This window comes from Lissotriton vulgaris, chromosome 6, assembly GCF_964263255.1.
Source record: "Lissotriton vulgaris chromosome 6, aLisVul1.2, whole genome shotgun sequence".
Classification (NCBI taxonomy): Eukaryota; Metazoa; Chordata; class Amphibia; order Caudata; family Salamandridae; genus Lissotriton; species Lissotriton vulgaris.
The window spans coordinates 1,398,406,033-1,398,428,239 of record NC_141694.1 but is presented as its reverse complement, the minus strand read 5'-3'; positions in this window follow the sequence as shown (position 1 = coordinate 1,398,428,239).

The window sequence follows — 22,207 nt, the reverse complement described above, 5'->3', positions numbered from 1 at the left end:
TCGTCGGTTTGGGTGCGGTGCCCAGGGCGGGGGGCCACCAGGAGTCGTCCCAGGCGGAGGGCGAGGAGCCCAGGATGAGGACCTCCGTCTTGTCTGAGTTCAGTTTCAGGCGGCTGGTCGTCATCCACTCGGCTACATCTTTCATCCCTTCGTGCAGGTTTGCTCTGGCGGCGGCGGGGTCGTTGGTCAGGGAGAGGATCAGCTGGGTGTCGTCGGCGTAGGAGATTATGTTGAGGTTGTGTTGGCGTGCGATGGCCGTGAGGGGGCTCATGTAGACGTTGAAGAGGGTAGGGCTCAGCGAGGATCCTTGAGGGACGCCGCAGATGACTTCGGTGGCCTCTGACTTGTACGGTGGTAGGCGGACTCTCTGTGTTTTTCCGTCGAGGAAGGAGACGATCCATTCCAGTGCCTTCTCCTGGATTCCGACGTTGCTGAGGCGCTGCACTAGGGTCCGGTGGCAGACAGTGTCGAAGGCCGCGGAGAGGTCTAGGAGGATGAGGGCCGCTGTTTCTCCGTTGTCCATCAGGGCTCGGATGTCGTCGGTGGCGGCGATGAGGGCGGTCTCGGTGCTGTGGTTGGCTCGGAAGCCGGACTGTGAGGGGTCGAGGGATCCGTTCGTCTCGAGGAAGGCGGCCAGCTGTTTGTTGACGGTCTTCTCGATGACTTTGGCTGGAAACGGGAGTAGCGAGATGGGGCGGTAATTCTTGAGTTCGGTGGGGTCTGCTGTAGGTTTCTTGAGTAGAGCGCTGAGTTCGGCGTGCTTCCAGCTCTCGGGGAAGGTGGCGGTGTCGAAGGAGGTGTTGATAATGTCCCGCAGGTGGGGTGCGATGACAGCGTCGGCCTTGTTGAAGACGTGGTGAGGGCAGGGGTCGGTCGGAGATCCGGAGTGGACGGAGTTCATCAGGCGGACGGTGTCTTCGGTGCTGATCGGAGTCCAGGCTCGGAGGGTGGTGGTGGGCGGCGTTGCTGTGTCGTGGCGTGCGTCGGTTGAGTGCTGAAGCTGTTGTGTATGTCCGCGATCTTGTTGTGGAAGTAGGAGGCGAGGGAGTTGCAGAGGTCTTGCGAAGGGGTGATGTCGTTATTTCCGGCGTTGGGGTTGGAGAGCTCTTTCACGATGTTGAAGAGTTCCTTGCAGTTGTGTGCGTTGTTGTCCAGCCGGTCCTTGAATGCAGTTTTCTTGGCGGCGCGGATCAGTTGGTGGTGCTTCCGGGTGGCGAGCTTGAGGGTGGTCATGTTGTCCGGTGTAGGTTCCTTTCTCCAGAATTTCTCGAGGGCTCGGCAGTTCTTCTTGGAGCTCTTGAGTTCATCGGTAAACCATGGGGCTTTCTTGCTGCCGGGTCTGCTGGGCGGGGTCCTCAGAGGGGCGAGTTCGTCCGCGCAGTTGCTGATCCACTTCGTGAGGTTGTCGGCGGCCTGGCTGGGGTTCGCTGAGCTGGCAGGAGGGTGCTGGCTCAGGGAGGCGGCGAGCTGGTCGGCTGTGATCTTGTTCCAGCTTCTACGGGCAACCTGTTGCTGGTGGTGGTGGATCGTCGTTCTTTCGAAGGTGAAGTGGACACAGCTGTGGTCCGTCCAGTGGAGTTCTGTGGCGTGGCTGAAGGCGATGTCTTTGCTGGATGAGAAGACGGCGTCGAGTGTGTGTCCGGCGAGGTGGGTGGGGGTGCTCACCAGTTGCTTGAGTCCAAGGTTGGCGAGGTTGACGAGCAGGGTGCTGGTGTTGCGGTCGTTGTTGTTCTCCAGGTGGAAGTTGAGGTCCCCCAAGAGGATGTAGTCAGCGGAGGGGAGGCCGTGCGGGCTGATGAAGTCGGCGATGTCCTCGCTGAATTGAGTGCGTGGTCCCGGGGGTCGGTAGATCAGGGTGCCTCTGAGGGTGGTCTTCGGGTCGGTGTGGATCTGGAAATGAGGTATAGGTTCTCAATTTCTTGTGAAATTCAAGGACTGGGGCGGGGATTCTGATGTGCAAGGGCAGGTCATTCCCGGCCTTGGGTCTGAGGTACAAGAAGGCATTGGCTGTGAACCAGCAGGAGATTGGATCTCAGGTTTCTGGTCAGGGTATGGAAGTTGGCGTGGTTGTTGAGATAAACAGGATCTAGGTATTGCATGGCTTAGTATGTGTGGTAAGGAGTTTGAAGACTACACATTTGCAGATGGGGAGCCTGTGGTACTCTTCGAGGTCTGGGCTGATGTGTCTGCATGGTGGAAGCAGGGGGGTGAGTCTGGCCACTACATTGTGTATGACCTGACATCTTCTGCTCATTTGGGCAGTGATGCCCATGGTAGGGTTTGTGCACAGCAAAGAGCATTTCCCCTCTCATTACACTAGTGGTCTCTGTAAAAGCTCTCTTTAAACATACTATTGAAAGCCTTCCTTGTTATCTCAGCCCCTCCCTAAGACTTCTGTGTATGTTGCTCAATGTATTCACAAGTTTGGACATTGCTGTCTTGTTTACACATTGGACCTTGCTTTTACCAAGGCTTATTTAGAGCACTCCTCCCTAGGCCATGTGTTACTTCAACTCATTAGCATAATAACTGAAGCTCTGCCCACCTGCTTGTGAGAACCACACCCAGTTCTTCGAACCACACCCAGCTCTTCGAACCACACCCAGCCCTGTCTATAAAAGGCAGCCCCTGAGCCTCAACCAGTGCTTGTGCTCGTCTACCTCCCACTTACCTGAGAACAGATCCTTCGGCGCTGGCACTCCTGCTCTCTCCAGACCTTCATTGGCTTCAACAGGTGTGGCTGCTGGCTCTTCCTTCTTTCGGTTTCCAGCTCCTTCTTGCCTCCACCCCTCTTCTGTCCACTGAAATCGACCTGCAAAAGAGAAAGAGGACAAGGTTAGACTGATCAGTATCCCTTTTCAGCAACAAGTAAGTGCAAAACTTTTATTACCTGAAAGAACTTTGACGGCGACTTCTGGATTCATGTAAAGACAATTTGGAACAAGATATCTCCCACAAACTTTTTGGTTCAAACCCTTTTTTCTTTACTAGAATACTTTGTGGAACTTTGTGAAATAAACATTGTTTTACTTGGAACTTTTAAGAATCGAACAGAGAAAACCATTGACAGCAAGGCATACAGTAAATCAAGGACTTGCACAAATTACCTGCTGTATTTTGATGTAAAAGTACAGTATTTGTTTTATAAAAAGACTGGAAATGTGTGAAAAGTGAGTTTGCAATTAGGAATTTAGGCTTTAGTTATATTAAGGTCAATGTTAGATGTTGGTAATTCTGATAATTATATTAGTTTGATTTTACAGAAGTTTTACAGTAATAGAAAGCACATCCCAGAACAGTAACACGTTCAAAACCTGGAAGCTAGAGACCAGGATCCAAGATGTACTTTTAGAAGAGAATTTCTAATAGATTAAAGGTTAGTCAGGAACACATTTAGGGATAGGGTACACTTATCTGTTCTTTGTTTATGTTTCATTAGGCACCAGTTTCTACAGAAGTCAGAGAGGGCCGCAGATTTTAGCAGCACTTCAACAGTGCTGTAACAAGCAGTTTCAGGGTGGGGTCGGACTGTCTTCAACCTCAATCAGAACTGAACAGAAACTCAGGTGAGCTGGGCTTTGACAGCCCATATAAAGTGTGTTGTTGTAATCCAGTTTGCTGGTGGTAATGTACTACGTTATGGTTCTGTGTGTATTGATTTGGAGCCATTTGGAGATTACTCTGGCAATCTTTAGGGTGTAAAAGCAGGATGACTTTGCTGGTCATCGAGTGTTAGTTGTCTACCACTATGCCCAGGTTCTTGGCTTTATTGGTCAGGCAGGGTATTTGTCCAAGGCCTCCTGGCCACTAGTTTGTGTTCCTTGTTGAAGTGTTCTTGCAGAAGAGTATCACTTGTGTTTTGTCTATGTTGAGTTTTAAACAGTTGGTCATCATCCAGATGGTGACTTTGGATATGCATGAGGTGACATTGGTCTGCGTGTTGGATGTTTCGTTGACAAGGGTGAGGATGAGCTGGTTGTCGTCGACCAGGAGATGATGCTTATTTGCTGGGACTGGATGACGTTGGCAACTGGAGCCATGGAGGTGCTGAACAGCATGAAGCTGTGAGATTATCCTTGGGGTACTGCCAAGATGAGTTTAGGGTATGATGAGGTGTATTAAGCCAAGCTGACTGACTGGGTGCATCTGATGAAAAGAAGCAGATCCAGCAGAGGATGTGCCCTAGTATGTCGACCCCTTGGAGGTATTTAATGAGTTGTGGGAGACGATGTTGAAAGCAGCATATAGGTTGAGTAGGATGAGAGCTGCGGTGTCTTCTCTCTCCAGGATCAGCCTGATGTTGTTCAGGCAGCCATGAGGGTGGTCTAGGTTCCTTAGTTGGGCCTGACTCTGGATTGGGTTGTTTCAAGGAGGTTGCTGCTGTTCAGGTGATCGACCAGTTGTTTGTTGATGACTTTCTCCAGGGCTTTGGAAACATAGGGCAGCAAGTAGATCTGAAGGTCTGCTGAGGGTTTCTTCAGATGGGGGAGTTTGGTGGTTTATTACCAGCAGTCCAGGAAAGTTGCTGTGCTAACATTGTAGAGTATAAGGGCCAAGGCTGTGCAGTTGGACCAGTTATTTGATGAAAATGAAGTGTGGGCAGGGATCAGAAGGGCCTCCAGAGTGAACGGATTGCATAGTCGCTGAGATTTGTGCTGTGATGGCGATGGGCCAGGATGTCATGATTATTATTCATGTCAATGTAATATGTGTTTCAAGCTTTCTGAATGTAATTGAATATGTTTGATGAGTTTACATTTTTTGTTAGTCAAGATTGAAATTATTGTTGGCTTTTGGTTTTTGGGTTGATATAGCTGGTTACTTTATTGTTATGTTTTGAAAAGTAGGTTTGTTTTTTTAGTTAGGCTGGAAGCAATTGGCTTGTGCATTATCAAATATGAGAACTTTCTCTGCTAGCATGGCATGCATTTGTTTGGTTGAATTAGATAATTTAGATTAAGAGATTAGGCAATGGGTGGCCGAGCTGGCAGCAAAGATGGCCGCCAGTAAGTGAAGCTCAAGTAATCAGCCGGCCTCATGAGCGATTTCTCCCAAACAACACCCGCATTCAGCCCTCAAAAACAGCACACCAGACGGCGGAGGAGATGCAACATGCGGCTGTCTAAGTACTGGGTGCCTGCATCCATCTGAAGCAGAGATCCGTCGAGCTAAAGGTGGTGTGTGGCTGGCCGGCGCAGCCACGTCTGGCGTCCCCGGGCACTGCATGAAGCGTCCGCCCGTCACCGTGGGAGTTTTTCGATGTACTACGACTCTTCAAGCCGGGTAAGTCGGGCCTGAGATTGGTGCGCTTCTCCCCCCTCCCCTGCTGTCCTGGTCTGCTGTGGTGACTGGGCTGGTCGCTCCTTCCCCGCCACCTCGTTCTCCTGAGCCCGTGAGGGTGATAGGGCCCTGTGGCCTCTTCCACTGGGGGTTGGGCTGTAGCCTGGTACTGCGGCGGCCGCAGCGTAGGCATGTGTGCGCTCAGCAGCCGCCCGATGCTGGAAGGGGGCCCCATTTGCTCGCGACGACTCACGGGGCTGCCTGGAAGAACAGCATGACGGTCCCAGGCATTAAAAATAGCTGATCCAACTGCATTTCAAGTGTACTACAACTCTGCCTGAGGTGCTTGAATGAGAGCTATTGCACCGTGAAGCCTCACCATTGCCATCTGTGATTTGACCATTCGCATCCCGCCTGCACTGGGATACCCTCTTTCTGCAACTACAACTTTCACATCCCCAAGGAGCGGTGCCACCATTTTCCTTTGCCCTAGCCAGCAGGACTAAGCTCTCATCCAGTTTTTGCATTGGCTGCTTCCTGCTCCCTTACACTCTGTAGGGCCTGTTGCCTGCACAAATAGACGCCTCTACCACTGTCTGTGTGCATCTCTTTACTGCCTGGATTCTCCCCCCTTCGTTCCACCACTCTCCATTCACAGAATGGGACGCAAGGACCCCAGGCAGTAAACCTTGCCTTTTGAGACAGTGAGCGAAAGCACAGCATCACACAGCACAAGCATGGTGGAGAAGAGTCCTGCCACGGCGCCTCCTGAAGCCTCAGAGGCCTCCGTCGCCTCATTGCTGCTGGAAATGAAGGCGGGATTTAAGGAGCTGGACTCCAGCTTTGACTCCCTAGACCATGCAATCGCATCATTGGGCGCCAAAGTGCAGGGTCACGACAGACGCCTAGATGTTGTGGAGGCTCGTGTCACCGACCTGGAGGATGGGACAGCACAACCACTCAAGCAGTTGGAGAGGGTGTAACGTCTACTCAAAGAAGTGGCCATAAAAAATGAGGACTTGGAGGCGCGCAGATGCCGCAACAACATTCGCATAATGGGGGTTCCTGAGACGACGCCAACAGGCTGATTGGACCTCTTTGTCGAGAAGCTACTTACTGATCTGTTTGGGAGTGATGCATTTACACCTGGCTTTGTTGTTGAGCGGGCCCATAGGTCATTGGGACCTCGGCCTAATCGGCGCTCCCCCCCCTAGACCCATCATAGCGCGACTGCTTAATTTTAGGGACCGAGACACAGAGCTCAGACTGGCACGAGAACGTGGCACAATTGATTTGCAGGGGTCCAAACTGCAATTCTACCCAGACTTCACTCCAATGGTTGAGGAGGCACAACACAAATTCCTGGAGGTCAAGGCTACATTGCGAAATCTTGGACTCAAATATGGAATGCTGTACCCCACGAGATTGAAGGTGGATGTGGGCGGCAGATCAAGAATATTTAACACCCCTACAGGGGCCCAGGAATTTTGCTGCACGCACAAGACACGGTACTCACAGAACTCGGCGGGAAGTGCGCTTGCTTCTTCCCCTCATCATAGTGGCTCGAACGCTATTCGAACACTGGTGCTGAATGAGGGTACCTTGCATTACCATACGTGATTTACATTGTCTAATTGGGAAATTGCGTTGTTTGATTTGATGATTTATACTGATACAGCAATATCCCAGCTTGATTTTGGGCTGCCACCCCCCCCCCCTCTGGTGTATTCGCAAAGTTAGTTTCTTACCTTTTGTGACCCACTTATTGGACAGCAACCAGTTGCCTGGCGATCGCTATGATGCCCGAGCACGTTATCTTGTGAGGGGTTGGCTACTTTAGGGCTGGTAGTTGGCTGGGTGGGGCGCGGGGGTTCCGGGTAAGTTTGCAAACCACGAATGTTCAAAAAAAGTTTAAAAAAAACTGAGTTTAGGCTATGAATTGTTCTTTATTTGCTCCTAGTAGCATTTTTCTAATAACTGAATTAATTGATAAGGGGTAGGTTAGTATCTGCCCTGGGTTCCTTCGAATGAGTTATGCCACCCTTCTGTTGCGTTATTGGTTTTGAATTGTTTGTGCTTTGCTATAAATTTCACAACAGTATGTTAAACCTGTTTGCTGCCTGCATCGTGACCAGTGCATGCGACCAATACATGCATCTTCAAAATGATCTAACAATGGTGAGATCAGCTCTTCATTGCTTTTGTAGTAATTTGAATCAGTTAGTTGGTTGTCATATGAAGGGCACAAAAGCAAGAGCTATTCATTTTTAAACGTCAAATTCAAATTTGCTGTTTGTGGAATATTATACTATATGCTTTGATTGTTTGCATTTTACACCAAATAGATTGGTTAAAATGAAATAGCAAGATTAGGCTTCTGTCTTTGGTTAGATTTTAACGATACCTGCTATGATTGCCTACTTAAAGTCTATAATTAATTATTAATACAGGGGGTAATTTTTTTGTTGTTAAATTACTGGGTTGTATTCATAAGCGGAAGATTGTTTGTTCGGTAATGAAGCTTAGATTAGGGGAGTATTGTTATTGATGTTTTGCCCATGAATTGCATTTATTTCAGTAGATGGGTGGGGTAGTATGACCCATCCATTAGCCAGATGGGTGTAAGGGTGAAGATTTGGATAATGCTAGCAATACTGAAAATAATTATTTTTCTTTTCTTGTTTTTGTTATTATAGGAAATCTTCTCTGCTGTGTAATATAATAAGGAGGATGTCTAGTTCCTCAAACATTTAGATTGCTGTTGTAGTATGCCTTTTTATTAATTGTTTTCTGTTGATTGTCCTTTTTAAATTTTAGGCAGGCAACATTTGGTCATCTTACACCGCTCATTAAAATCTCCACATTCGAAGGGAGGTTGCCGAGTGTCTCACACTTTATACAGCTTTGTTCACTGGTTTGCATGCCATTAACACTGATTTACATAGGGGCCTATTTACTTATTCACAAATTGCATTTTGTAGTGCATTTAGAAGTGCTACTCACATACTACAAAATGCTTTTCACTAACCTGCATGCAGAGGTCTCTGCCTCGCCTATCTCTTATGTGTGAAGATCTCCACCCCGATTATAGAGATCTCTGCATACATAGGCACACATTTTAGTAGTAAATGTGGGAGGGACAGGTAGGAGTTACTGAGAAATGGGGACTATGTGCTAGAAAATGGGAGCGGTTATGCATGTAGAAAAGAGGAATTTAGGGAGGATTAAGGACGGGTTTAGGCTGGGACATGCATCCGACCACAAAGAAGTAAGCCCTATGCTACACAAACTCTACTTCTATTGTTACTACAGTAAAAAAAGATTCAAAACAGTTGTAAATGTTACCTAAGCTCAGACTTGGAATAAGTACTGCACCAAAGATGCGCCACTGAGTTGTCCTAAATGTGCTCTCACACTTGATTCTGTCACCCCTGATGTATGTACTACTTCACCCACATTTTGGGATACTCCCTCTGTCACACATTTTACATCTATTACTCACAAAACTAGCCCTGATTTGTGTTTTATCAGCTTAAATTGCCGATCTCTCTCCAAACATAAGAGAGACATTTTTGACCTCCTTATGTCCTCAAGCCCTGCGGCCATGTTTGTGACGGAAACATGGCTAAATGAGAGCTCCGGCCCGGACATCGCCATGGCTCTCCCTAATAATTACACCTTTTTGGGGAGAAACCGAGATCACAAGGAGGGTGGTGGTATTGCTATAATCTTTAAAAAGGAATATTCCTGCAAATGGGAAGATCTTGATTTCCCCAATTGTGAAGCCGGTCTTTTTAAACTCTTACTTTCCCCTAATTTTACTTTGACTGGAGCTCTTATTTATCGTCCCCCAGGCTCGGCCTGTGCATGGGCATCCTCCCTCCCAGAGCTCATTGCCCCTTTGATGCTACAATCCACCAATTTCCTATTAGTGGGTGATTTAAATATTCCCTTTAACCACTTATCCTGCCCTATTATCACTCGTTTGCTACAGTATCTGGCCGCCTTGGATTTACATCTGCATAACTCTGGCCCCACCCACAAAGCTGGTAACTTACTAGACCCCATTTTTTCTAATCTTAACATCATCACTTGCCTTCCCCCTCAGCCCATTGTTTGGTCCGATCATTTTATCATAAATTTTTGTTTAAATATATCCGATTACCACAAATCTTCTACTAGTTTACATCCACATAAAGCAAGCAGAAATTGGAAACGCTTAGATAATGGTAAACTTAACATCTGCCTTGAGAATTCTAGGCCCACGTTTCCTACTATCACTACTAGAGATGTGTCTTCTATAAACTCCTGGATGATGTCAGCTTTAGATTCTTGTCTTCCAGCTCAGAGGAATAAGCCTCATATCCACCACCCACCGGCTCCCTAGTTTAATGATACACTTCGACAGGAAAAATCTCGCTGCAAGAAACTGGAACGCATTTGGCGTTCCAATTATTGCACCGATAATAAAAAAAAATATAAGACTGCCCTTCAAGCATACCATGCCGCCTGCGAAACTGCCAGGGCCAATCATGCCAACATCACTATACTTAATGCCCAAAATCGACCTAAGGCACTTTTTAAAGTAGTAAAAGATCTATCAGGCATGTCCTCTGTACCTAAAGATCCATGTCTCGATACAGAACAATGTAATTCTCTTGCTAATTTTTTCCTTGAGAAAATAGATAAAATCTACACTAATGTTAACGCTTCTTCTTCTGATGCATCTTGCTCTGATCCACAAACACCCAATTCTTGTTCTGTTGAGGCACCTACTGCCACTCCCCCTGCCCCTCAACTTCACTACTGGGATCTGATTTTGTTCTCTCTTTTTCGTAAATACCTAGATGAAATAAAATCTGTCTCTCCACTTGACTCCATGCCTCCGCAAATAATTGGTACCCTGGATTCATCTACACTTCAGATCATTTTAGATCTTCTGAATGCTTCACTGGTTGAAGCCACGGTTCCCAAAGCATGGAAGCATGCGATGGTGGTTCCGTTGAAAAAAAAGGCCAATGCTGACCCAAATAATCCATCTAATTTCCGGCCCATCTCTCTGCTTCCATGCTACTCCAAAATTCTGGAAAAGCATGTTAACTTTCTTCTTACTTCCTATGTTGAATCTTCAAATTTCCTTCACTCTTCACAATCCGGGTTCAGGGCTGGCTTCTCCACTGAGACCACTCTTCTTGGAAAATCATAGACCATCAGACGACAGGTGGATAATGGGGAGACAGTGGCACTCATTTTGTTAGATCTGAGTGCCGCATTTGATACTGTCTCCCATACCATCCTTTTGTCCACCCTGAAATCTATTGGCATTGATGGCCCTGCCCTGGCCTGGATTGCCAGCTTTCTTTCTGACCACACTTTTCAAGTTTTCTCCTCCACCTCTGTTTCCTCAATCCACGCTTCTTCTCACGGTGTTCCCTAGGGTTCAATCCTCAGTCCCCTCTTTTTTAATCTTTATGTGAGACCTCTAGCCTTCCTAGCTGAGCAAGCAGGTCTCACTATTTATTCTTATGCAGACGATACGCAAATCGTCTACTCGCTATCAACCAATAAGCATCTTCCCACGTCCTCCCTTCGGTCTGGTCTGGAACAAATCTCTAACTGGATGCACAGACATAAATTAAAACTTAATGGAGACAAGACAGAGCTGCTTTTGTTTGGTCCGAATTCATCGCTCTGGGGCCCGCAACACTGGCCTCAGCAGATGGGCCCTACTCCCACCCCTTCAGTAAAAGCTCGTAACCTGGGGGTCCTCTTTGACAACCAGTTGTCAATGAAGCAACATGTGGTAAAAGTCTCAGCCACGTGTATTACCATCATCAGGTGGCTGAGAAAGATCACGTGGATGCTTCCAGCAGACACCCAGAGGACTGTAGTCCAGGCCCTTGTTACATCACGGATGGGCTATGGGAACATCCTTCTTCTGGGTGCCTGCAAGGAGGTCACCAAGAAACTACAGGTAGTTCAGAATATGGCAGCTCGCCTAATCTGTAATCTGCCCGCCAGGTCCTCGGTCTCCGTCCATCTGCACAATCTGCATTGGCTGCGCATTGAGTGCCAAGTTAAATTTAAAGCTCTCTGTATAAAGCATCATATTAAAACTGGCAAAGCCCCGAAATATCTGTCCTCTTTGGTACAGCATTATGTCCCTTCCCGCATACTGAGATTCTCCACGTAAAACAAGTTTCAGATCCCGCGCTTCAATAAAGCCAAAATGGACGGTCCCTCGTTTGCGTTCTTTGCAGCTTCTCTATGGAACTCCATGTCTCAACCCCTGCGATCCGAAATCTGCTACCTTAAATTCCGCAGGGGAATCAAGACTTGCTTTTTAACTCTTAAATCTGTTGCCTAACCCTTCTCAGCTTATCTTACCTTCTGTTTGCTCACTAGCGCTGGGAAACCTCCGGGTAGCTGCGCGCTCAATAAATGTAATAATAATAATAAAAATAATAATAATAACCAAGGGTACTGCAACACCCACTAAGAGTAAGTAAATACATTTTTATTATGCTTGATTAAATAAAACCTTGCATATAACACATGAACAATAAAATCGAGATTACGATAAATGAAGGATTTATAAGACTAAAATAACTACATAAAAGAAATTGCTTCCTGTTGAATCATACGTGCTAAAATCAATTGTGCAATTATTACTCAGTCTGTGAAAAGTCAGTTTGATAAAGTTTATCACTTTAAACTGATGGGAAGCACCTGCACAGCATGAGACAACTGCCTGATGTCCCTGCTTGTAGTTCGCAATACCAATTTGGGAAGCCATTAGGTAGCTTTACTGGGCAAGATCTTGAAGAGCCAGGGCCGTTAAGCGGATCTAGTCAATGACAACTGAGGATACATTTTTCAGCCTTTTTCCTGTTAGTTAGAAGAATTTTACAAGACGGCAATTAAGCTGTACTAATGTTGGATTAAAGCACAGCATCACCGCCTGTCTGCAAGACCTAACGGCATGCAGATTAAAGAATGGTTTCAGCAAGGAGATCCGTATGCCCTTTAAGTTCTTGCAGATACATATAATGTGAATAAGAGTCTCCGTGCCGCAGGTGCACAGTCGGCAAGACTGATCGCCTCCCTTTCTTTCCCAAGGCGGTAGAAATGGATTAATCAGGCCAATTCCCAGCCGAAGTCTTACGAACTTTTCCTTGGTGCCATTCTTTGTATGTTCCATAAGGTAGGGTTGGAGTTTAAGGACATCATAATTATTGAGCACATCCCAACCGTGAGCACGTTTGGACAATGTATTCTTGTCCTCTATTGATGATATTTATCTTGTTGTATTTGTTACTATTTTTTTAAACTCCAAGTGGCCGATTCCAGGTGTCTGTCAAGCCTAGGGTTTTAATGGATTCTTGGAGGTACATGTGAGCTGGCAATTTTACGGTGCGATGCAGTTCTACCCAGAGATGATTATTTAAGGACCCTATTTCAGCACCTCTAATTTTGTGCCAGCTTTTTATGAAGGCTCCCTTCCTTTCTACTGCCTGTTTTTGAAGGCCACATTCCAGCCTAATTTGAGATGGTGAAACCTAATTGGGAAGGTTGGAAATTGCTCTATAGGAGGAAACCATTATGCTGTCAAGAGTTGCAGCACCTCTACCGGTCATAGATTCACTTCCATAGGTGATTGTAGGTTTCAGTTTGGTGGACTTTTAGAAAAGGGTCGAGAGTTAGGTCCGGAAGCAACTTCTTCAGAGGTTTCAGCGCTAGATAGATCGTGACTCCCTTCCTTCGCAAGGATTCCAGCTGCGGCTTAACCCCTTCTGTGCTGATGACAACCCAGGCTCGTCATGCAGCACGGTGCTCGTGTGCTGGTGATGAGCCTGGGCTTGTCATGAGCCGTGGAACGCTCACACGGGGGGCTAATTCCCCCGCTGTGCTGAGCATTCCATTCCGCGGGCGTGGTCATGACGAGCCCAGGCTCGTCACCAGCACACGAGCACCGTGCTGCATGACGAGCCTGGGCTTGTCATCAGCACCGGGGCGCCATACGCGGCCTCCCTCTCCCGCACCGCGGGGGAATTAGCCCCGCGGCGAAGGGGTTAAATGAGTTGTTGCGATCTAACAACACGCCCAGGTACTTATAGATTGTTGCTTGGTCTAGATGTTTGCCGGCCAGAAACCAACTAGGATTTGCCTTCTTGTGATGGTTTACTGCCCTGGTTTTGGTTTTTTGGAAATTTATATTTAGGCCATTCTGTTGCGAGAACTTGTGAGTCGCATCTAGGAGGCACTGAAGTCCGATAGGGGTCCGGCTGATCAGGACTAGATCATCGGCATATAACAGATTTGTTAGTGTTATGCCGCCTAATTTCGGAGAGTTGGAAGAGCAGCTGTTGAACTTGTCTGGTAGATCTGCCAGGAAAAGACTGAATAACAATGGGGCCAAAACGCATCCTTGCATTAGACCCTTTGTTGTAGTAATTTTGGTTGAAAGATGGATCCCAACACCTAACTTAATTCTAACCCACGTATTAGGATGCAGTTTAATGAGCTGGTCTAAAAGGGGTGCAGGTATGCCCCATCAGTCCAGCTTATGCCAGGGCTTCTTATGATCAACGTGATCGATTGCCGCTGAATAGTCTATGAAGCAGAGGTATAGAGGATATTTGCCCTGCTTTGCAGCATCCATAAGCATAGTTAATGTTAGTGGTGGTGCCGTGCCTTTGGCGGAAACCTGTTTGAGTTATAGGGTATGATGTCGTTCGCAGAGGACCAGTTAGCCAGATTGTTTAAGATGATGGCCGCATAGTATTTGGCCTCAGTGTCTATGAGGGCTATCAATTGATAATTATTTGGAGCAGTGCTTGACCCCTGCTTATGTATTGGGCCAGGAGGTCTTTTTGCTCGTCGAATACACTGAATTGATTGTACTGATCTGGTTGCAGTGCTATCTCCTGCTGCGTTGGCTCTAATTGTATGCTTTCGCCATTACTGGATGCTGATGGATTACTACTGCCCCTATTGATTTGTCGGCATTGACGTTTCCAGGATTAACCAGAGGGGTGACAAGGACTGGTTCAAGGTCATTAAAGTGTTGGGATAGATAATCAACCCAGGTTGCCTCTGTAATGTTGGAGTCTATCCCTCGGTGATTAGGCTGCTGCAGTTTGTTAACTGATACCCAGAATGTTGCACTATTTTGCTGTTTTGCGTCATGAAGAAGTTGTGCCCATAGTACATTTTCCTTTGCTCTTTTTTTCACCCATCTCCGCAGTTTAAGTGATGTCCTTAGTTCCCGGAGGGTGCCTTGCAGGTGCCGGTTGTTTGGAAATTTCCGTTGTTGCTTTAACGTTCGGTTTATAGATTGGTTTAATTTTCTAGAAGCAGGGCTCTTTCCAGCTTTGATAGTGGTTGCTGGAGCTTTCCTCTGATTCAGGCCTTGCCTCGGTGCAAATTTACCTCTTAAAGATGTAACAAAGTCTACCCAACTTCCCACGGGCTGCTCCAAATTTGCTCCTACCTGGTTGAATAGAGCTTTAGCTGATGTTGTTATTTCGTCTATGTTACTAGAGTTAAACCTTATTTTTTTAAGATTACTGCTCTCGTCTTGCACAATTGGTCGTCAAATTTCTGGTGGATTGCATGTTGTTCTTGTGGGAGATGGCCGCTGAATTCTTTGTCGCCGATCTTAAAAGTTGCAATTTTTTTTAACAGAGTCAGAGTCGCGAAGGTATAGTCTAGATGAGTTGATGCTATGGTCGAATGATACGTTGCAGCTGGGGGGACTTCCTCCTTAAACCGGAGGTTTAAAGCTCTCATATCTAGGTGCTCCAAATTCTGGAGCAAGATCTTCGCTGTTCTTGAGGCTAAGTAAAATTTATATAAACTTTTTTTAAACATATATTATTTTAATGTAATAGTAAAAATTATTTATAAATAATAATAACATATTTTTTACTTTAATAAAATAACTATTTATATAATTAAAGTAAAGAAATTCATACAGCACAAACATTCTGGTAACTTTTAAAACATAAAATACAATATAAGCTTTTTACTTTTGGTGGTTAAATTTTTTAATACATCTTTAATTTAATATATTTAAAGTAAACAAATATTTAATGCAATTATTATGTTCTGCATTAAAAAAAAATATATATATATATATGTATATATATATATATATATATATATATATATACACATATATATATATAATAAAAATGCTGCAAGAGGGTAAGCGTGGGCGGAAAATCCGTTCCGCTCGCGGATTTTGCGGATTTTCGGGAAATCCGCAATCCGCGAGATTTGCGGATTTCCCGCAAAATCCGCAAATTCGCACGCAGCGGATTTTTTGGGCGGCGCGCGGCGTTGGTGATACAATTTTTGCGGCGCGAGGCGTTTATCATCGTTTGCCGAGTTGTTTTTTTCGATAGTTTGCGAGTGCTGCGCCATTTTGGATCTTGCTGTGTGATCCCGCGGGAATTTGCGAGCGCGATTACGTCATCGCGGCTTGCCAGCGATAGTTTGTCAACGCGAGTACGGCGAGATCACGTCTCGCGGTACTTCGCAATTGCGAGATTTGAGATGCGGCGAGCGAAAATATAAATTTGCAATTCTGCACAAGAAATCCACCAGCAAGCAGCATAAACCTTCTAGAAATGATGATTTTTATGTGAATAACTCCTTAGTTTGACATTTGCCTGCACTTTTTTAGCGAGGAGTCCATTTTGGGGAGGGGGCAGGGGGGTGGGAGGAAGGAAGTGCCCCATAGTCTTCAACTTCCTGTTCCTGTTCAGCAGGCTCCTCCCAGTGCTTTGTCCATCTCCTGGTCACTTTTCATTTGGATGTGGACCTGGAAGGATTACTTTTTGTGGATGCTGCTGGATCTTTGGATTTGAGGCCTTTTTGACTTTCTTTGGATCACTGTTGGATTAGAAATTTTACAAGTAAGTTTGTTTGGGGCATTACAGTTGCTGCAACTAAAATTTTGGGATTTTCGATTTTTGGGCTGTTTTGGGGCCTTTTGCCCAGGGGTACTCAGTGGTGGGTGGACTGATTCTTTCTGTGGGTTGTCTTGAACTTAAACATCATGGAGGCCATGGATGAATTGGGATTGTGCTGATTTTTCTGTGTTTTTCGATTTTTTTTTTTTGTAAAATTTTGTGTTTTTCGATTTTTGACCTGTTGTTGGGGCCTTGACCAGGGGTAGTGAGTGGTGCATGGGCCTAGTCTTTCTGTGGGCTGTCTTGAATTTAAACATCATGGAGGCCATGGATGGAATGGGATTGTGCTGATTTTGCAGTGTTTTTCGATTTTTGGGCCTGTACTTGTGGCCTTTTCACCAGGGGTATTTGAGTCTAGCATGGGCCTAGTCTTTCTGTGGGCTGTCTTGAATTTAAACATCATGGAGGCCATGGGTGGAATGGGATTGTGCTGATTTTGCAGTGTTTTTCGATTTTTGGGGGTGTTCATGGGGAGGGACATGTGGCTGGTGGCCATTTTGAGTGCAGCTACAGGCACTGGCCATGTGCTGGCAGGCAAGTGGCCATTTTGAATGCAGGCTTTGTTGTTAGGCCTCCAACCATTTTGCCTACTTTTCAACCTTTATTTATGCCCAGGGGTAGTGAGTCTTGCATGGGCCTAGTATTTCTGTGGGTTGTCTTGAATTTAAACATCATGGAGGCCATGGATTGAATGGGATTGTGCTGATTTTGCAGTGTTTTTCGATTTTTGGGCCTGTACTTGTGGCCTTTTCACCAGGGGTATTTGAGTCTAGCATGGGCCTAGTCTTTCTGTGGGCTGTCTTGAATTTAAACATCATGGAGGCCATGGATGGAATGGGATTGTGCTGATTTTGCAGTGTTTTTCGATTTTTGGGCCTGTACTTGTGGCCTTTTCACCAGGGGTATTTGAGTCTAGCATGGGCCTAGTCTTTCTGTGGGCTGTCTTGAATTTAAACATCATGGAGGCCATGGATGGAATGGGATTGTGCTGATTTTGCAGTGTTTTTCGAATTTTTGGGGGTGTTCATGGGGAGGGACATGCCATGTGGCTGGTGGCCATTTTGAGTGCAGCTACAGGCACTGGCCATGTCCTGGCAGGCAAGTGGCCATTTTGAATGCAGGCTTTGTTGTTAGGCCTCCAACCATTTTGCCTACTTTTCAACCTTTATTTATGCCCAGGGGTAGTGAGTCTTGCATGGGCCTAGTCTTTCTGTGGGTTGTCTTGAATTTAAACATCATGGAGGCCATGGATTGAATGGGATTGTGCTGATTTTGCAGTGTTTTTCGATTTTTGGGCCTGTACTTGTGGCCTTTTCACCAGGGGTATTTGAGTCTAGCATGGGCCTAGTCTTTCTGTGGGCTGTCTTGAATTTAAACATCATGGAGGCCATGGATGGAATGGGATTGTGCTGATTTTGCAGTGTTTTTCGATTTTTGGGCCTGTACTTGTGGCCTTTTCACCGGGGGTATTTGAGTCTAGCATGGGCCTAGTCTTTCTGTGGGCTGTCTTGAATTTAAACATCATGGAGGCCATGGATGGAATGGGATTGTGCTGATTTTGCAGTGTTTTTCGATTTTTGGGGGTGTTCATGGGGAGGGACATGCCATGTGGCTGGTGGCCATTTTGAGTGCAGCTACAGGCACTGGCCATGTGCTGGCAGGCAAGTGGCCATTTTGAATGCAGGCTTTGTTGTTAGGCCTCCAACCATTTTGCCTACTTTTCAACCTTTATTTATGCCCAGGGGTAGTGAGTCTTGCATGGGCCTAGTATTTCTGTGGGTTGTCTTGAATTTAAACATCATGGAGGCCATGGATTGAATGGGATTGTGCTGATTTTGCAGTGTTTTTCGATTTTTGGGCCTGTACTTGTGGCCTTTTCACCAGGGGTATTTGAGTCTAGCATGGGCCTAGTCTTTCTGTGGGCTGTCTTGAATTTAAACATCATGGAGGCCATGGATGGAATGGGATTGTGCTGATTTTGCAGTGTTTTTCGATTTTTGGGCCTGTACTTGTGGCCTTTTCACCAGGGGTATTTGAGTCTAGCATGGGCCTAGTCTTTCTGTGGGCTGTCTTGAATTTAAACATCATGGAGGCCATGGATGGAATGGGATTGTGCTGATTTTGCAGTGTTTTTCGATTTTTGGGCCTGTACTTGTGGCCTTTTCACCAGGGGTATTTGAGTCTAGCATGGGCCTAGTCTTTCTGTGGGCTGTCTTGAATTTAAACATCATGGAGGCCATGGATGGAATGGGATTGTGCTGATTTTGCAGTGTTTTTCGATTTTTGGGGGTGTTCATGGGGAGGGACATGTGGCTGGTGGCCATTTTGAGTGCAGCTACAGGCACTGGCCATGTGCTGGCAGGCAAGTGGCCATTTTGAATGCAGGCTTTGTTGTTAGGCCTCCAACCATTTTGCCTACTTTTCAACCTTTATTTATGCCCAGGGGTAGTGAGTCTTGCATGGGCCTAGTCTTTCTGTGGGTTGTCTTGAATTTAAACATTATGGAGGGCATGGATGGATTGGGATTGTGCTGATTTTGCAGTGTTTTTCGATTTTTGGGCCTGTACTTGTGGCCTTTTCGCCAGGGGTATTTGAGTCTAGCATGGGCCTAGTCTTTCTGTGGGCTGTCTTGAATTTAAACATCATGGAGGCCATGGATGGAATGGGATTGTGCTGATTTTGCAGTGTTTTTCGATTTTTGGGCCTGTACTTGTGGCCTTTTCACCAGGGGTATTTGAGTCTAGCATGGGCCTAGTCTTTCTGTGGGCTGTCTTGAATTTAAACATCATGGAGGCCATGGATGGAATGGGATTGTGCTGATTTTGCAGTGTTTTTCGATTTTTGGGCCTGTACTTGTGGCCTTTTCACCAGGGGTATTTGAGTCTAGCATGGGCCTAGTCTTTCTGTGGGCTGTCTTGAATTTAAACATCATGGAGGCCATGGATGGAATGGGATTGTGCTGATTTTGCAGTGTTTTTCGATTTTTGGGGGTGTTCATGGGGAGGGACATGCCATGTGGCTGGTGGCCATTTTGAGTGCAGCTACAGGCACTGGCCATGTGCTGGCAGGCAAGTGGCCATTTTGAATGCAGGCTTTGTTGTTAGGCCTCCAACCATTTTGCCTACTTTTCAACCTTTATTTATGCCCAGGGGTAGTGAGTCTTGCATGGGCCTAGTATTTCTGTGGGTTGTCTTGAATTTAAACATCATGGAGGCCATGGATTGAATGGGATTGTGCTGATTTTGCAGTGTTTTTCGATTTTTGGGGGTGTTCATGGGGAGGGACATGCCATGTGGCTGGTGGCCATTTTGAGTGCAGCTACAGGCACTGGCCATGTGCTGGCAGGCAAGTGGCCATTTTAAATGCAGGCTTTGTTGTTAGGCCTCCAACCATTTTGCCTACTTTTCAACCTTTATTTATGCCCAGGGGTAGTGAGTCTTGCATGGGCCTAGTCTTTCTGTGGGTTGTCTTGAATTTAAACATTATGGAGGGCATGGATGGATTGGGATTGTGCTGATTTTGCAGTGTTTTTCGATTTTTTTGTGCTCTATAACTGAACTGATGTTCCTCTGTCTTCCATTTTTTTTAGGTGCACAAGACTCAAGAGAACCACCAGTGCCAGGAAGAAGTCCTGCAGCGGTGTGTGTGTGCAGCATAACGTCACGCGACGTCACGTCTGGCCTCAGACAACTCTACAATTCGTGCAACTGCGGCCTGCTGTCTGACCTGCTCTGAAGAAGATGGCCCCGCCCCCAAAGAAAGTTCTCCGTAGCTCCTCTAGCAAGAAAGTTGCTAGTAAGGAGCAGAAGAAGCAAGTTACCAAGGAGGCTGGTGTGCCACCCGCCACTTTTTTTGGGAGCAAAAAAAAAAGTACGCCTGCAGCAGCAGGATCTGCTGGGGACCAAGCTGAGAGCAGCACCCCTGCTCCATTGGGTTCAGTGCCTCCACCACCACGCCAACTTAAGTCAAAGCCCTTGAGTGCTTCAGAGGCAGTCAGTGTACTTCTCCAATCACCATCGACCAGTGATGTTGGCTCATCGCAAGAAAGTAGCAGCAATGTCCCTGAATCAACACAGGTTGTTGTAACTCATCTGACAAGTGTTGAACAACCACAGCCGCAACAACAACACCATGTGCAAGTACACGCCCAAGTACATGTGGAAGGAGAGGCAGCAAAAGGAGATGCGCAAGCAAAGGTGCATGGAGGTTCACAAGTGCCCACAATAGTTGTTCCTCCCGAAGTAGGGGCACATTTGGAAATCGACAATGAAGCTGAGGTATCATTGAAAGCCACTCCTCCTGATGATCATTCATTGTCTTCCACATCCCTAGCAAGGAAAAGATCAAGGGGGGTGTCTACATCTTCTTCAAGCCCACCTCGTTCTGGTGCAAGTGATCTGTCTTGGGAACCACAACTGCGGTCTGACAGTGAGGCAGAGGCACACCATGATCTGACACCGGTACCTAAGCGTAAAAGGAAGGTCGTCCAAAAACTCAAACCTATGGAGTGTGATGAGGCTCAACAAGAAGTGACAGATACTGCTGGTGATGAAGCCTCTCACGATGACGACGAGCCAGTCATCACAAAGGTCACTGCAGCCCCACCGGGCATGCAGCAAAGAGACATTTTGACCCTATCCCGAGAAGCTGCTGAGCGTGATGATGATGTCGGCGAGGAGGCAATGGAAATGGAATCATTAGATTTGGAGTTAAGTAGTACACCAAAACCTACCGCTTCCATATTTCTTCGCAAGAAGGTACCCACCTCGTCCTCGACCTCAATTCGTGGTGGTGAAAGTGCAAAACGTACTGAAGTTCGGCAATCCACATCCTCCACTTCATCTGTCATTAGCAGCAGGACCACCACCACCAGTATCGCCGCCTCCTCCGGCCCCCGAAGACATTTCAAGTCTCCAGTTTGGGACTTCTTTAGTGTTTGCCCAAAAAAGGAAAACATAGCCATTTGTAGCCTTTGTAAGCTTCGATTTAGTCGTGGTAAGCTTGGTTCTAACTATGGTACCGGAGGCCAGAGAGGTCATCTTGAGAGAAGGCACGCTGTCCAATGGTTTCCGCACCTAGAGGCGGTCAAGAAAGCCGGAATTGCACGTAATGAAAACGTTGATTTGTCATCTGCTGATGACGAGGAGGTAGAAGAAGACGATTCAAACACTTCACTTACACCCAGTTCCCATGTCAGCAGCACACCCCATGGGAGCCACACTAAGAGTGTGGGAGAGAGTGAGACATCAATGCGGAAAAGTTCATCAGCGAGCGTAACTGGGTCGAAGAGATCATCATCATCCCGTAAATCATTGGTCCAGGGCAACATTAAAAAGATGTTGTTTACAGAAGCGCAATATGAACGCAACCACCCAATGACCCGTCTGTATAACACTAAGCTGGCTAAAATGCTAGCTCTGGACCTTCTCCCTTTTTCTTTTGTAGAAGGGGTTGGTTTTCTAGAATTAGTGACAGCGCTCTGCCCTAAATGGAAGGTTCCTAGCCGGTTCTATTTTGCCCGAGTTGCGGTTCCAGCACTACATGAAGATGTTCTGAAGGTGATTGGGGCAGCTTTGCAGAAGAGTGCTGTTCACACTATACATCTGACAACAGACATGTGGACCAGTGGCGCAGGCGCTGATTACATGTGCATCACTGCACACTGGGTCTCTTTTTCAGGGGCTAAAGCAAAGCTAAACTCAGGTGTTGACACTAACATTGTTTTTAAAGGTGCTCAGAAACATGCAACACTAGCCATGTTTGGTTTGGAGAAACGTCACACAGCAGAAAACATTTTGGATGTCTTTAACACAAAGGTCCTTAACTGTCTGTCCCCACTAAAACGCAAGGTTGGTTATGTTTCCATGGACAATGGCTCCAATATAGTTAAGGCCATGAGGGACGGTTACTATTTCAGAGTGCCGTGTTTGGCGCACTGTATAAACCTG